This window comes from Protomyctophum parallelum, assembly GCF_964188405.1.
Source record: "Protomyctophum parallelum genome assembly, chromosome: 4".
NCBI lineage: Eukaryota > Metazoa > Chordata > Actinopteri > Myctophiformes > Myctophidae > Protomyctophum > Protomyctophum parallelum.
The window spans coordinates 53,910,400-53,924,477 of record NC_139700.1 but is presented as its reverse complement, the minus strand read 5'-3'; positions in this window follow the sequence as shown (position 1 = coordinate 53,924,477).

Genomic DNA, 14,078 nt, shown 5'->3' with positions numbered 1-14,078 from the left:
CTTGTTACAGAGCTCAGGGGTAGACATAACAGGAGAGTCATGTCATTTCAAATTCTGAAATTATAAATATAAGACTTGTTCACCCACTTTCATCCTTCAGGCCCACGGTCAGGTTTCTATTGCCAGGAACCAGCTGTGACAAGACATGGTGCTTTTATTTGTTGGGTCAGTATTGTACAGGGTTGGGGGTGTCGGTAGGTGTACAATTATCCTATCTTTGAATTTCAGCATGTCACTAAAATCCTGCTATCCAGACTCAGAGTACTGAATCCCAGAAGGATCACAGAATTGACACTAGGTGGCACTTGGTTAACACAGACTGATGTTTAACTTGTATATTCAGTGGCATGATAGTGTCACACACTGAAAATAACAGATCTGTAAGTTCAGGAAAAGTACAAATCAGGCTTGAAAAATATAGTATCTTCTTGCATTCCGACTTGGGGATTGCTATGAGAACTGTTCATTAGTCATTTGTAGAGCAACGGTGGCACTGTTTTACTGCCAACATTCTGCTGCTTATATAGAATATGCCACTATTGTGTACAGCAGACCTGCCCAGCAAATGTTTGTGTACACTGTACATGACACAGACAGAGTAGAAAAAAATTGTCTGATGACCGAACAGAATCCATGTTAAAAAGAAATTGCAGTAAAGAAAAGAAAAAAACAAAACACAGACATAATCATTTTGCATGGAAACCATATAACTATAACCATATAAGAAATGGGACGTTTGTAAAATTTGTGTAAAAAAAAAAAGAAGTGGGACTCATAAAATGTCTCTGAGACCCATTTAAATTTTAAAAGACCACCTCTGGGCCCCGGGACCTATTTAATTGAAAACCATCATTTATTACATCACTGCTAATATGAAGGTATGTTGAATACTAGTGGTGAAGTGGTCCTTTTAAAGGGGGCTTCCGCACACTCAACTGTGCAAAATCATTTTATTTTTGAGTGGTGCATATAGACAGCTATGTGTGTGTGTCCCTGTGTCCCTGTGTCCGAGCACGAAAATGGGTCCGACCACGAAAATAGCGTTATAGCCTTTGTTCACCACCAAGTGTCACTGTTGCACAGCCTAATACAGACACACAGGCCAGGGAGGAGGCCAGTACAGTACAGTACAGTACAGTACAGTACAGTACAGTACAGTACAGTACAGTACAGTACAGTACAGTACAGTACAGTACAGTACAGCACCACTCTTCAGACGGGGTCTGAATTTGTTCTATATAGCAAGCATCCGGTCATAGACGTTCTTCGGGCATGTATGACTGAAAGCTTGCTATATTACAGTATATACAAACATTAAAATAAAACTTTTGAGTGTGCTGACGGCGGACAGAGGCTCCCTTTAAATTTACCATTTGGTTTCCGTCTGGCTTCAGCACCTTAACCAAGTCTACTGGCAGATGATGTGTTTCTTTTATTTTTTGTTTAAACTATTTACAGTACACTCTCTCAGTTAAATTGATTGGACAGTGGATTTTACCGTGTAGGAATTCTGTGGGGAGCCTAACAGACAATATAGGCCACAGCCGCCACACCACCACTCAGAATGATAGAGTGATCTGTCTTCATAGGAGTGATTTCACCTAGGCCAACTCTGCTGTTTTAGGGCAATGAATAACACTTCCCTCCAGTCTAAAAGAACAATTAGTATACTCCTGTGTAGCATCATGGTGAGAAGGCAGAAGATTTTGTTTGGCAGAATCATTTTTCATCCTGATTTTACAGTATAAACGCCAAGTTGATTGAGTAGTTTCTTTTGCCATGTAGGAGTATGCTTAAGCGCATTCCCCCTCTGCCTGCCTGCGTGCGTGCGTGTGTGTGTGCGTGCGTGCGTGCGTGCGTGCGTGCGTGCGCACACGAGCATTCCCCCTCTGTCTCTGTGTGTTTGTGTGTGTGTGAGCGTGTAGGTGGATCGCCAAAGGGCGCTATATGATTTATGGATATGGCTGACTGCTCTTACAATTTCAAAGTACATCTGAATCAGACACCCATGAATTGTAACTACAGGCCTGTAATGACTGTCTGTGTAGAATTAGGAATCTGTTTAGAATTTGTCAACAGGATAAACAACTTATTCCAAACTTTTAATCAAATTTCCAAATGTTTTGTTCTTATTGTCATAACTTATCCCATTGCACAATCATTTTGTAATAACCTCCATCCAATTCTATCTCTAAAACATGGTTGTTATACAAGCAACTGTATTCATTAATGCATTTTAGTTTCACATTAGTAATAGTTTAGTATGGTGTAGTATAGTAGTAGTAGTAGTAGTAGTAGTAGTAGTAGTAGTAGTATTATTATTATTGTATAGTAGTTGTATGGTATTGTATTGTCTTTTTTTTTACCAGCAGCTTGGAAAGCAGATGGTTAAAGAATGACCAAGAAATGTACGCGACCAGTCACGACCTAGTCGACTCCAGGGTTGCCAAGTCTGTTTATTTCCAGCAAAACTTGGATTGTTTTTTTCCCCACAGTTGCTTGCCTGGTTTTTAGAGGTTGGTTAGCTTATTTCTGTCACGACAGTTGCCAACACTGCCAACAACTCAGAACATCCCGTCGTCTGCACGGCAGTTCTGATTGGCTACCTCGTCTCCAGCCATGTTGCCTCAGAATTCCTTAGGGGCACTAATTTGAGCATAACAGTGGAGCGGGTGTAAATCAAATCAACTGCGTGAGTGAGTTTCCCGCTGTTAAAAAAAAAAAAAAGAGAAAAAAAAACAACATTGGAGGTTGGAGTAGCTTAAAGGCGTGGTGAAACGGAAATGGTGGACATTTTATTTTGAAGTTTCAGACGGTTTCAAGTTGAAACACCGCTCTGAAGTCGCATCCCTTCAGGCGATGGGACGGTAGCTAGGGGAGTGTGTTTGTGTACAAGTTAGTCGGCCATGCTGTACAAAGTTTACTGATATGTGGCTTAGTTCTACCCTATAATTTTTACAGATACATATTTTAGGGTGATGAATAAGTTGAAACCGTGTAATATACACTGTCTGGATGTTATCTTGAATGGGAATAAAAACTGAGGATTTCTGTAATCGGTAGCAGCTGTGTTGGACGGATGTGGGGAATTAAACGGGTGAGCTTCATTTTTATTGGATTTTATCGATGTGGGCCTCAACACGTCATCACGCAGCACGTTTTCGTTTTCAGGAAGTAATACAAATTCGATTTTATGGACTTTTAATATCTAAAAATACAAAAAAATGTGAATTTGCTTTTTGGCATCCATTGTTAGGTATGCCCATATGATGACCACGGATATGGTCTAAAAGTGTGAAAAACGTATTTTTCATTTCACTACGCCTTTAATTAAAACACCTTTCCGACTTTGTCATAGTAGCCAATTTGAATGGAATCTGCTCAAACTGACAGATACTGATGCAGAACAATATATTGCTGTTAGGTGGAAACCTTGTATGAAAACCATTCCTTCACAAAATATAAAATAATAACATAAACATAAATTTGTAGCCTGGGTACAAGCTCACAATGCATCATATTCATATCTCGACACGTTGGGAGCTTGTAGATCTTCTATTTTTTTTTTACTGTGGACCACCACCGCCGCAAATATAAAAGCTGCTGGTAATAATATGACTGTCATCATTTCTTGTTTCTTTGAAATTTGACTTTGGGGCAAAACTAATCACTTCCCTTCTTTGAATAAGTTCTACTGACTGACTTCTTTTCATGCCAAGTGAGAAGTAGGCAGCAGCACAGACTATTCTGCTTTTGTTATTTTTAGGCGCTTGAAATGAATGCTTTAAATGGGATGTGTCTGACACTGACACAGTAGTGCTCTAACATAACACGTTGTGTGAAAGACAATGAAATGTCAGATTTGACATTGGTGATATAACTAAATGTGTTTTCAGCATCTCACTGCATTTTAAAATCTATAATATGTCTTACGTCTACTAGTCTAGACAGACAAGCTGACACACACACACACACACACACACACACACACACACACATTACTGTATACAGTATATGGAGCTCGATAACCGATACCCGAAAACATCTGATAACAAGCTTATTGAGTAAGCGTTATCAATACGCTTTGGGCTTAACAAGCCTGTTATGGAGCATAGCGGCCCATGACGTTATGTTTAAACTGTCAAGACAAGAGACGATCAAGAAATAAATGTAATCATCCACGCTGACACAAATATGTCGGTCTAAAAGTGTATTGATACCTGCCAACCAGCGATGTCCGGGGAAACACACACACACACAGACACACACACACACACACACACACACACACACACACACACACACACACACACACACACACACACACACACACACACACGCACACACATATTCAAGTGGAGCTTCGTTATACCTTGATGCTTAACCACAATGTTTACATGAGGCAGACAGGCGCACACACACACATACACACACATGCGTGCACTCACCAACCAACACTAATTACTGGTGGTTATTGACCTGCTCTTTAAGTGGATAGGGACCGGGTTACGGTCAGTGTCACCGTGAATGTGAATGTTAATTCGGACTGCACTCGTCTGCCCAAGGCCACGGAGAGGTTAAGTATGTTGCTCTGCAGTTGTCACACTTCTGACATCTGCAGCAGGAATGAATGCCGCAGGAACAATGGCCACATGACAACGCTGTGTCCGTGCATCTCATTTCTTTGAGACATTTTGCATCCAAACCGTGACAGCAAATGTCAGTCATGAGATTTATGACGGGGTTGCAGTATAGGCTTAACCACTTAACCGCCGAAAGACTCTTGACCACAAAGACATTATTAAGTTATTATAAAACATAACCGATCTGCCAGTTCACAATATGTCTCGCTGCAATGGAATGCCAGGATTTAAGTGGTTAAAGCCCATATGAGAGGATATGTTTTATCTAAATTACAGTAGAATTTAACATACAGATAGAATCACTGCATGCTACTGTATGTCATGTTTTATTTGTTAATACTCTTACATTGCTGTCATAAAAGCACGTAAACGTATTTAACTTAAATTGTCCATAACCATAAGTGGAGACATAAGTGGATATAAATTCCTACATAATGCCACATACGTGTCATGTTTGTTAATGTGATAATATAGGAACGTAAATGGAAAACGTATGTTCTTCATAGGAAACACTAAACTTGATCTCAACAGATGATCATAATATATTTTGGAATGCTACAGATTTAAAAAACACACAATCTTTCACTGCATGTTCTTTGGATTCTTGGATATACAGATTCATATATACTGTATACTGTACCTACTATTCATTTGGTCCACAAACTTTTCCAAAAAACCAAGGGTTTAAAACGGGTTCCCAGAGCCCAGGATAATGAATGAAAAATAAATCAATGTAAACAGTCAATGCAGAACATATCGGCAAGTAAAGTACAGTGAGTACAGTATCAAAAGGGCAAACATCAGCGCTGCACTGCATAAAAGTACAGTACAGCGAAGCAGTGAGCTGCATGCTCATCTCATTGTTAACCCATTCTGGGCGGGAACCCCTTTTGGTGTTTCAAGCATTATGTTATGCTTTAGCTATTGAAAAATAGCAGATCTACTGCTATTTCTTTTAAATCGTGAAAATGTGGCGCAAAGCTTTGAATATATGCTTTCACAGCGAACGTTTTTAACTCAAATCTTTGTCCCTGGAACAACATATTTTGAGATGCGGGTCGGCAGCCAAATACATATAATTCTTGGGCTCCTTGACAGTGGCGTGCACAGATAGACACTAGGGGTGCTAGAGCACCCCCTGCCCTTTTGGCAATTTTGCTCTTAAAAAAAAATATATATATATTTTTTTCTTAATTTGTAGTGTGTGGACCATGGTGACATTGATCAAATCTTGATTAAAAAAAACGCTTCTACTATATTATTTAGGCCCCCACAATCTAAAGCTATGTTTCTATGTCAGTGGTTCTTCGATTAAAGAAAAATAGCAGACCTACAATAGCAGATCTACAAGCTATGAGCTTGTAGATCTGCTATTTTTCAATAGCTAAAGCACCAAATGTGTTCCCGCCCCAAAATGCGCTGCACAAGGTGCCCTTTTTTTCACTTGAGCACCTGCCCCTCTAAATGTCTGTGCACACCACTGCTCCTTGACATGAAATAGTTTGAGAACCACACTGACACAGAAACGGAGGTTTTTCAGAAAACTGTCGTGATTTAGACGACATTTTCTAGAATCTGTCTCGGTCGAAAATGGGTTAACTTGTCCCAGCTCATCTCATGGTGAGCATATTGTCTGTTCAAGGCTTCCGGAGCGGGTCATAAATTATGTTGAAGGTGAACTATGACTTGGGGATAGGTGGTTATGAAAATTTCATCAATCTGGTGAGGGGGAGGAGGGGTTGGAGGGGGGGGGGGCTGGGAGCTCCAGCTGCTGCTGTCAGAGGCCACTTCTGGTGGACGAGCAGGGGGTCAGATCAGATCTGGAGAGGGGGGTGTGTGTTTGCGTGTGTGTGTGTGTGTGTGTGTGTGTGTGTGTGTGTGTGTGTGTGTGCGTGCATGCTGTTAATGGTTCAGTTATAAACACACAATTTCCACAAAACAGAGTCTGTATATCGATATATTCAAAGTGTGAACATAGAGCGGTGAGGCTCCTAAATTAAGTACTTAAACCGCCCAAGCACATTTTCAGCAGGCAGAATATTAAAAACACCCTAGCTGCGTCCGAGCAATGACGACTGCATTTTGGAACAAATCTCCCGAGTTCAATCTTGCATTTTGTTTTGCTAAAATGCCCTGAAGGCCTCCAGTCCAACAACGTCTTTTATGATGATCTCGGGTTAATTAACGTTTTACTGTGTGCACAATATCAAATGGGCCTATGAAACAGCAGTGAGAAAAGTGTTGCTTTATTTTTTTGGTAATCCACCTTATTGCTCTTCAGGACTCCTAACCCCCCCTGCGGAGCGAGGGTTTCCGAAGCAGGGGGACATACGACCTTATATATGTCTGGGGTCACGTACTCCACTGAAGCTGCGTCTCTCCTCCTCTCCTGAAGACGGGGTGCATACCACTGGCAACTCCTTGACAGACGTGTAAACAGATGCAGCCGTTGTGTTTTGCCGTGACAGGTGATTATAGTTGGCACCGGTGCCAAGGCAATTAAACTCGAGGGCTGACAGCGCCATTTGGTGGGCTGTTATTCCGACGCCACAATAATTGTAGCAGCACATTTTCACCTGCTAGGCCGAGGCCTCGGAACATCATTAATCTAAGGCAGGAACAACGGCCCGGCCCGAGGTGGTGTTGGGTGTCTGAACACTGGCTTTGGCCCGTGTTGGTTTGATGTACGGTAATGAGACGGCGAGTGAGGACATGGGAATGAGATTCTGTTTATGGTAATTAGACTCGGGCGCGTCGGGGTGTGGTTCTCTTATATTTGAAGGCTCCACTGAGTCCACTCTCATGAGTCCACCCCGGCATGGCTGGTGAGGTAGGCCTATATCCAGTAGAAAAAGGGCCATGGTCGTATAAAATCTTAATATTTATTGTAACTGATGTTTGTCAGTATAATGCTGTGATTTGTATTGACTCTACTTCTTGTCGCACACAGATGGTGGAAGGTATCTACCAGTAAGCATATTTATTCAAGTAGTGCACTTATTATTGTAGTGCACACAATTATGAGGAACTTTTAATTAGCTTCATGTATTTCTATGTTGTGGTATTGCTACTTTATAGTTCCTCCACCATTATTGGGAATGCGGGAACTCGTATATTGTGCTGCGCATATAAGTATAGAGCGTCGCAGTCCCGCCCCCTTTCATGACACCGCCCCCTTTCATGACACCGCCCCCTTTCATGACACCGCCCCCTTTCATGACACCGCCCCCTTTCATGACACCGCCCCCTTTCATGACAACGTGAGACCCAGAAGTGAATTCCCCATTCATTTTCTCCATAGACATTTCAAAAAGTATTTATTAAAGGTATATTCAGTGATTTCACTCAAAAAACCTTAGGTTTCGTTTTTGGCCTGGGACCTAAGCCTTTCATCCAATCAGGATAGAGAGTCAAAAACGAAACCGAAAAGGTTTTTTGACCCCCAGGGGTTAACTGGGGGACAGGGAGGAACTCCTTATATGGTCAGCACACTCTATAGTAGGGAGGATTATCACAACAAAACAAAAAAATAAGTGATATTTGAATTAAGTGAAATCACTGAATATACCTTTTAAAAGACGTTTACGCCGCGGACAAAGCCAACTCGAGTTGTGACAAAACATGACAACAAACACGACATTTTGGGCTGAACAAATAATTACAAAGAAGGAAAAACAACAAAAGAAAGTGCCGTTTTTTCTTCTTCTTTCTAATTATTTGTTCTGCCCGAAAATTTTTGTTTGTTTTCAGCATTTCTCACAACTCGAGTTGGCTTTGTACGAGGCTTAAAAGGTCTTTAAATAAATACTTTTTGAAATGTCTGTGAGGAAAATGAACGAGGAATCATTTCCTGGGCCCTGGTAGGGGGTGGGACTGTGACGCTCTATCTATAGGCCTACACATGCACCTGTAGTAATAATAGGTTATACCTGACGTAGCCTACTATGGAGAGTAAATTATACATGTCACTCTAGATTTAGACTCCGCATTTTATGCTTGTTTCCCAGTGGTACATTTAGTTAAGTACTGTATTTAAGTAGCCTACAATTTTGAGTTATTTGTACTTAAGTATTTCCAATTTCCAATTTCCAATATTTTTCCTTCTACTCCTTCCTTCTACAATCTACTTCTTGGATGCAAATATTATACTTTTGCTCCACTACCTTTTTTTTGAAAATGTTTGTTACTACTAGTTACTTTGACGATTTTAACCACTTCAGCCATATATATTTCGGCCATTGGAAAATAGCAGATGTACTGTACAAGCTCAGTTAGCTCACAACACGTCGCGATGCGACGCATTGTGAGCTTGTAGATCTGCTATTTTCAAAAGATTAGTATACATTTGAAAACTTGAAATGGTCCATTCTGCATGATGAGCACTAGTTACTTTTGGTACTTTGAGTACATTTTGTACATTTTGAAGTCCTTTACTTGGAGTATTTCTATATTGCAGTATTGATTAGCTGATTTCAAAGCCGTCCGTGGACTTCTCGACCATCCGCGGAATAGTAGAATGTCCGTGGAATAGTCGGACGCCCCCAGTAGAAAATTCCGGGAGGAAAAACAGGTCACGGAGCGTCCGTATAACATGACAAAGGTACTTATTACTACCAGTAGGTACCAGTAGGTAGTCTAGGTACTATTATATAATAAGGATTTGTATTCTACATGGTGAGGTGTCTGATTGATATGTTTATTTAAGTAAAACATGCGAGTACTTTTTCCACCTGTTGTTTCCTAGTATACACTAAATGAACTCATACTGGACACTGACATACTCTGTTTCCTATAATGAACTCATACTGGACACTGACATACTCTGTTTCCTATAATGAACTCCTACTGGACACTGACATACTCTGTTTCCTATAATGAACTCATACTGGACACTGACATACTCTGTTTCCTACACACTAAATGAACTCATACTGGACACTGACATACTCTGTTTCCTACACACTAAATGAACTTATACTGGACACTGACATACTCTGTTTCCTACACACTAAATGAACTCATACTGGACACTGACATACTCTGTTTCCTACACACTAAATGAACTCATACTGGACACTGACATACTCTGTTTCCTACACACTAAATGAACTCATACTGGACACTGACATACTCTGTTTCCTACACACTAAATGAACTTATACTGGACACTGACATACTCTGTTTCCTACACACTAAATGAACTCATACTGGACACTGACATACTCTGTTTCCTATAATGAACTCATACTGGACACTGACATACTCTGTGTCCTATAATGAACTCATACTGGACACTGACATACTCTGTTTCCTACACACTAAATGAACTTATACTGGACACTGACATACTCTGTTTCCTACACACTAAATGAACTTATACTGGACACTGACATACTCTGTTTCCTACACACTAAATGAACTCATACTGGACACTGACATACTCTGTTTCCTATAATGAACTCATACTGGACACTGACATACTCTGTTTCCTATAATGAACTCATACTGGACACTGACATACTCTGTTTCCTACACACTAAATGAACTTATACTGGACACTGACATACTCTGTTTCCTACACACTAAATGAACTTATACTGGACACTGACATACTCTGTTTCCTATAATGAACTCATACTGGACACTGACATACTCTGTTTCCTACACACTAAATGAACTCATACTGGACACTGACATACTCTGTTTCCTATAATGAACTCATACTGGACACTGACATACTCTGTTTCCTATAATGAACTCATACTGGACACTGACATACTCTGTGTCCTATAATGAACTCATACTGGACACTGACATACTCAAGTTGCAAATCCAGTGCCACCCAGAGGGACATGCCAGGAAGGAGCCAGTATATCCCCACGCTGCCCCTGTGCTGATCTAATGTGGAAGGACCCCTTGGCATTACAAGACGGTTAACTGCACATTCCCGGGACCTGGCTTGGTAAATCCTCCGCCGGTTAAGTGTTAGTCCCACTACCAGCTGGTCGGAGATGATGAGCGCATGGACACCCATTTGTTGGCACGGAACGATGCACGCTGTTTTTCTTTAATTACGGTGCTGAGACTCAGTTGGCCTCCGCTAACAACATTTAATCGTCTGAGATTTAACTAATAGGCAAGACTTTGATGAGACTCGGTCAGTGCAGACCCAAGTCACGACACCGTACAAGAAGGCATGTGCGTGTCACTGCCCTCTCTCTTTTACAAACGTTTACTATCCCAGAGATTAAAATGGGGTGCATTTTGCATCCCAAAACGCAGTTTATAGTTAAGGGAAGCAATAAAACAACGACCTCTGCATCCACGGGATGAACTACTGTACTACTGTACTGTTTTTTTATTTAGCTAGCTTTAGTTATAATAATCTTTTTTTTTCTGTTTTCTACATGAATATAACCACATTATAACCATATCAAATTAAATGGGAGTTAAATGCTGCAATTTGTAAAAAATGGCAAAATATGACTGCTAAAGTCGTTGAAGTGGGACTCATCTAAAAGACCATCCCTGCATCCCGGGACTCATTACATTGAAAACCTATTCACATCACTGCTATACAGTACAGTGTACTGTATCAAGTACAATTAATGTACTGTATCAAAGATAACATGTACTGAGTACATGTTACATGTTAGATTTGCCTTTATTGCCTCTTTCTTTCATCCTGAGGGGCAATTAAGTCAATTACTAAGAGGAGAAAGTTTGTTGCACGCATGTCTTTACTCTTTATATATGTATATATATATATATATATATATATATATATATATATATATATATATATATAAAACTTTATTACAGGCTCATGGCCCACAAGGTAAGACAGTACAGTAGGGATCACAAATACGAGAATACAAATAAAATAAAATAAAAATACAGTACATTTACCCAGCCCCACAGGTTACCACTCTAGGCGAGGCACTTATACCAGTGTCCTCTGATGGTAGAAGTGTACCTTACAGAACTACGGCCTGGGTCTGTCAACTGACCAATGAGTCCATTCACTGAGCGATCCAGCCTGCTCATGAATTTAAATGTCAAGTTCCTCAACAGAGCCATGAAAGTAGTCTGTTCCCAATGAACAGAAAAGCCCACTGGCTCTAGTGCTCCTTGGTTTTTTTAACAGGATACGAAGACAGTCATTATAGGCTACTTGCAGTTTGCGTAAGCTCTCCTTCTTGTACTTTACCCACAGTGGAGCTGTGTAGAGAGGGGTGCAATAAGCTCTAAAGAGGTTTACCTTAACATCCGTAGTACAATGGTGAAATTTACGGACCAACATGTTGGCTTGTACATAAAGCATTCTCCTCTGTCTAAACATGTCCTCGTCATCCTCTAAGGTATCTGTTATGATATGCCCAAGATATTTTGTAATCTTGGACACACCCATAATTTGACCAGACAGATGAAAGGCAGGAAACTTAAGTTCCAGATCTTCTTTAGTTCTACATATGAGTATCATGCTCTTCTTGGCATTATACTGAATATCAAAGTCAATACCGTAATTTGTACATATATTGAGTAGCTGTTGGAACCCACTGCTACTTGGGGAAAGTATGGCAAGGTCATCCACATATAGTGGCATTCTTGGACTGATTAGTAGATATTAAACGTTTTTCAGTTGTTTTTTGTCTGGATGTCTCAAAAGCATGGAGGATCCAGTTTATATAAGTGTTATGGGCAGGTATTCAAAGACTTATTAACTATATCTTTCAAAAAGTACCACTTATATTAAAACGTTGTGCTACTAATCATTCTATAACCGTAAATATCATACATGATTTGTTTCTGCCGGCATGTATTTCATTCTGGAAGGAAACTCGTGACAAAGTGTATATATAGGCAAGGCCAATTTCTACTTGCATGTGGGTGATGAAGAATGAATGAACCTTAGTGGTATTTGTGTTGGTGGGTTTGGGGAAATGGACTCAGAGACGACACCTGTTCTCCAAAGTGTTACCCGACATACCTAACAAAGCCCTCAAATCCATCCCTCATCATCTCTACACTAATTGGATTAGTACGCTAATGTCAATTGTGTCTGTAAAATTAGACCATAATTCAGCTCGTAACTGCAAAAGCGTATTGTTTTACTCCAAAGGAATGTGAGACGTGGTCAGGTGTTCTGGTACTGCTATTGTTGCCCACTGTAGAAACGTGCCAATACCAAGGTGATAATCTTAACTGATGCAGTTCCATTTGTCCAAAGGATTACTGGCTAATAAAACAGACCGAAGCACCACAATAGTCTATAAGTATCTATATGGGATGGGCAGAAGTAAGTGTCTGGACTAACAAATGGAAGTTAAGTGAGATTATACTATTTCTTTGACTGAACCTGTCACAGATGGAGCAGTGTGACACAAATGGGTTGTGGCAGTCTGCATTGCCTTGGAAGAATAAAGGAAAAACTAATCCTCTGATCATAAAAGATCAATGAAGTGTTACTTTAATTTTGATTTCTCAACCAAAAAAAAGAGGATAGACATTTTGTCATTTCGATAAGTTATTGGTAAGGTATTTTCCTTTTCAAGTTTTGATGATGAAGTCGTGTGGGTTACTTTTTTGCCTTCTCATTTCTCAGCTATCATCTTTCAAGTGCATTCTCAAACTCTTCAAAGAGATGCCAACAGCTAAAACAATGTTTAATCTCGGCCTCCCCTGAGGGGATTGTCAAACTAGTGCTTTAAGTAGATGAAAGTGTCAATTAAAGAGAAAAACTTCAAAATGGAGCCGATTAAACTTTGAAATCCTTAAATCGCTCCCCACTGAATTGTCTCAGTTGTGGAAAAGGTTGCCCGAAGTGCACAACTTATTTTGAATCGCGCAAAGAAGAAGAATAGACAAGTGGTATTTATTTACTGTGCTTTAGCTGTCAACATGCCTTTGCCTGACTGCCTCGCATGCCTCTCCTCTGTCAGGGATCTGTTTTCAAGATTTGGTATGAGATGTCAGGCTCCAAAGAGACCATATCTTTTGTATGTGAGCGACTTGTCTTTAAGGAAGAATATAGATGCAAGAGACGCACGCACGCATGCACGCACACACACACACACACACACACACACACACACACACACACACACACACAGAGAAAGGGAGACGTACATGTGCGTGTCCCTCTGCAATTGCCTCCTCAACTTCACTGGGTTAAAATATTGTACCTGGTTGGTGTTCAAGCAAACAGTGCCCCTATACTGAAATTTAATGGGCTGTGTGTGTGTGTGTGTGTGTGTGTGTGTGTGTGTGTGTGTGTGTGTGTGTGTGTGTGTGTGTGTGTGTGTGTGTGTGTGTGTGTGTGTGTGTGTGCGTGTGCGTGTGCGTGTGCGTGTGTGAGAGAGAAAGACCTCAATTATCAGCAGCAAGAGTTGTGTGCCTGAGCAAGTTAAAAGGACTGTCATTGAAAAAAGACAA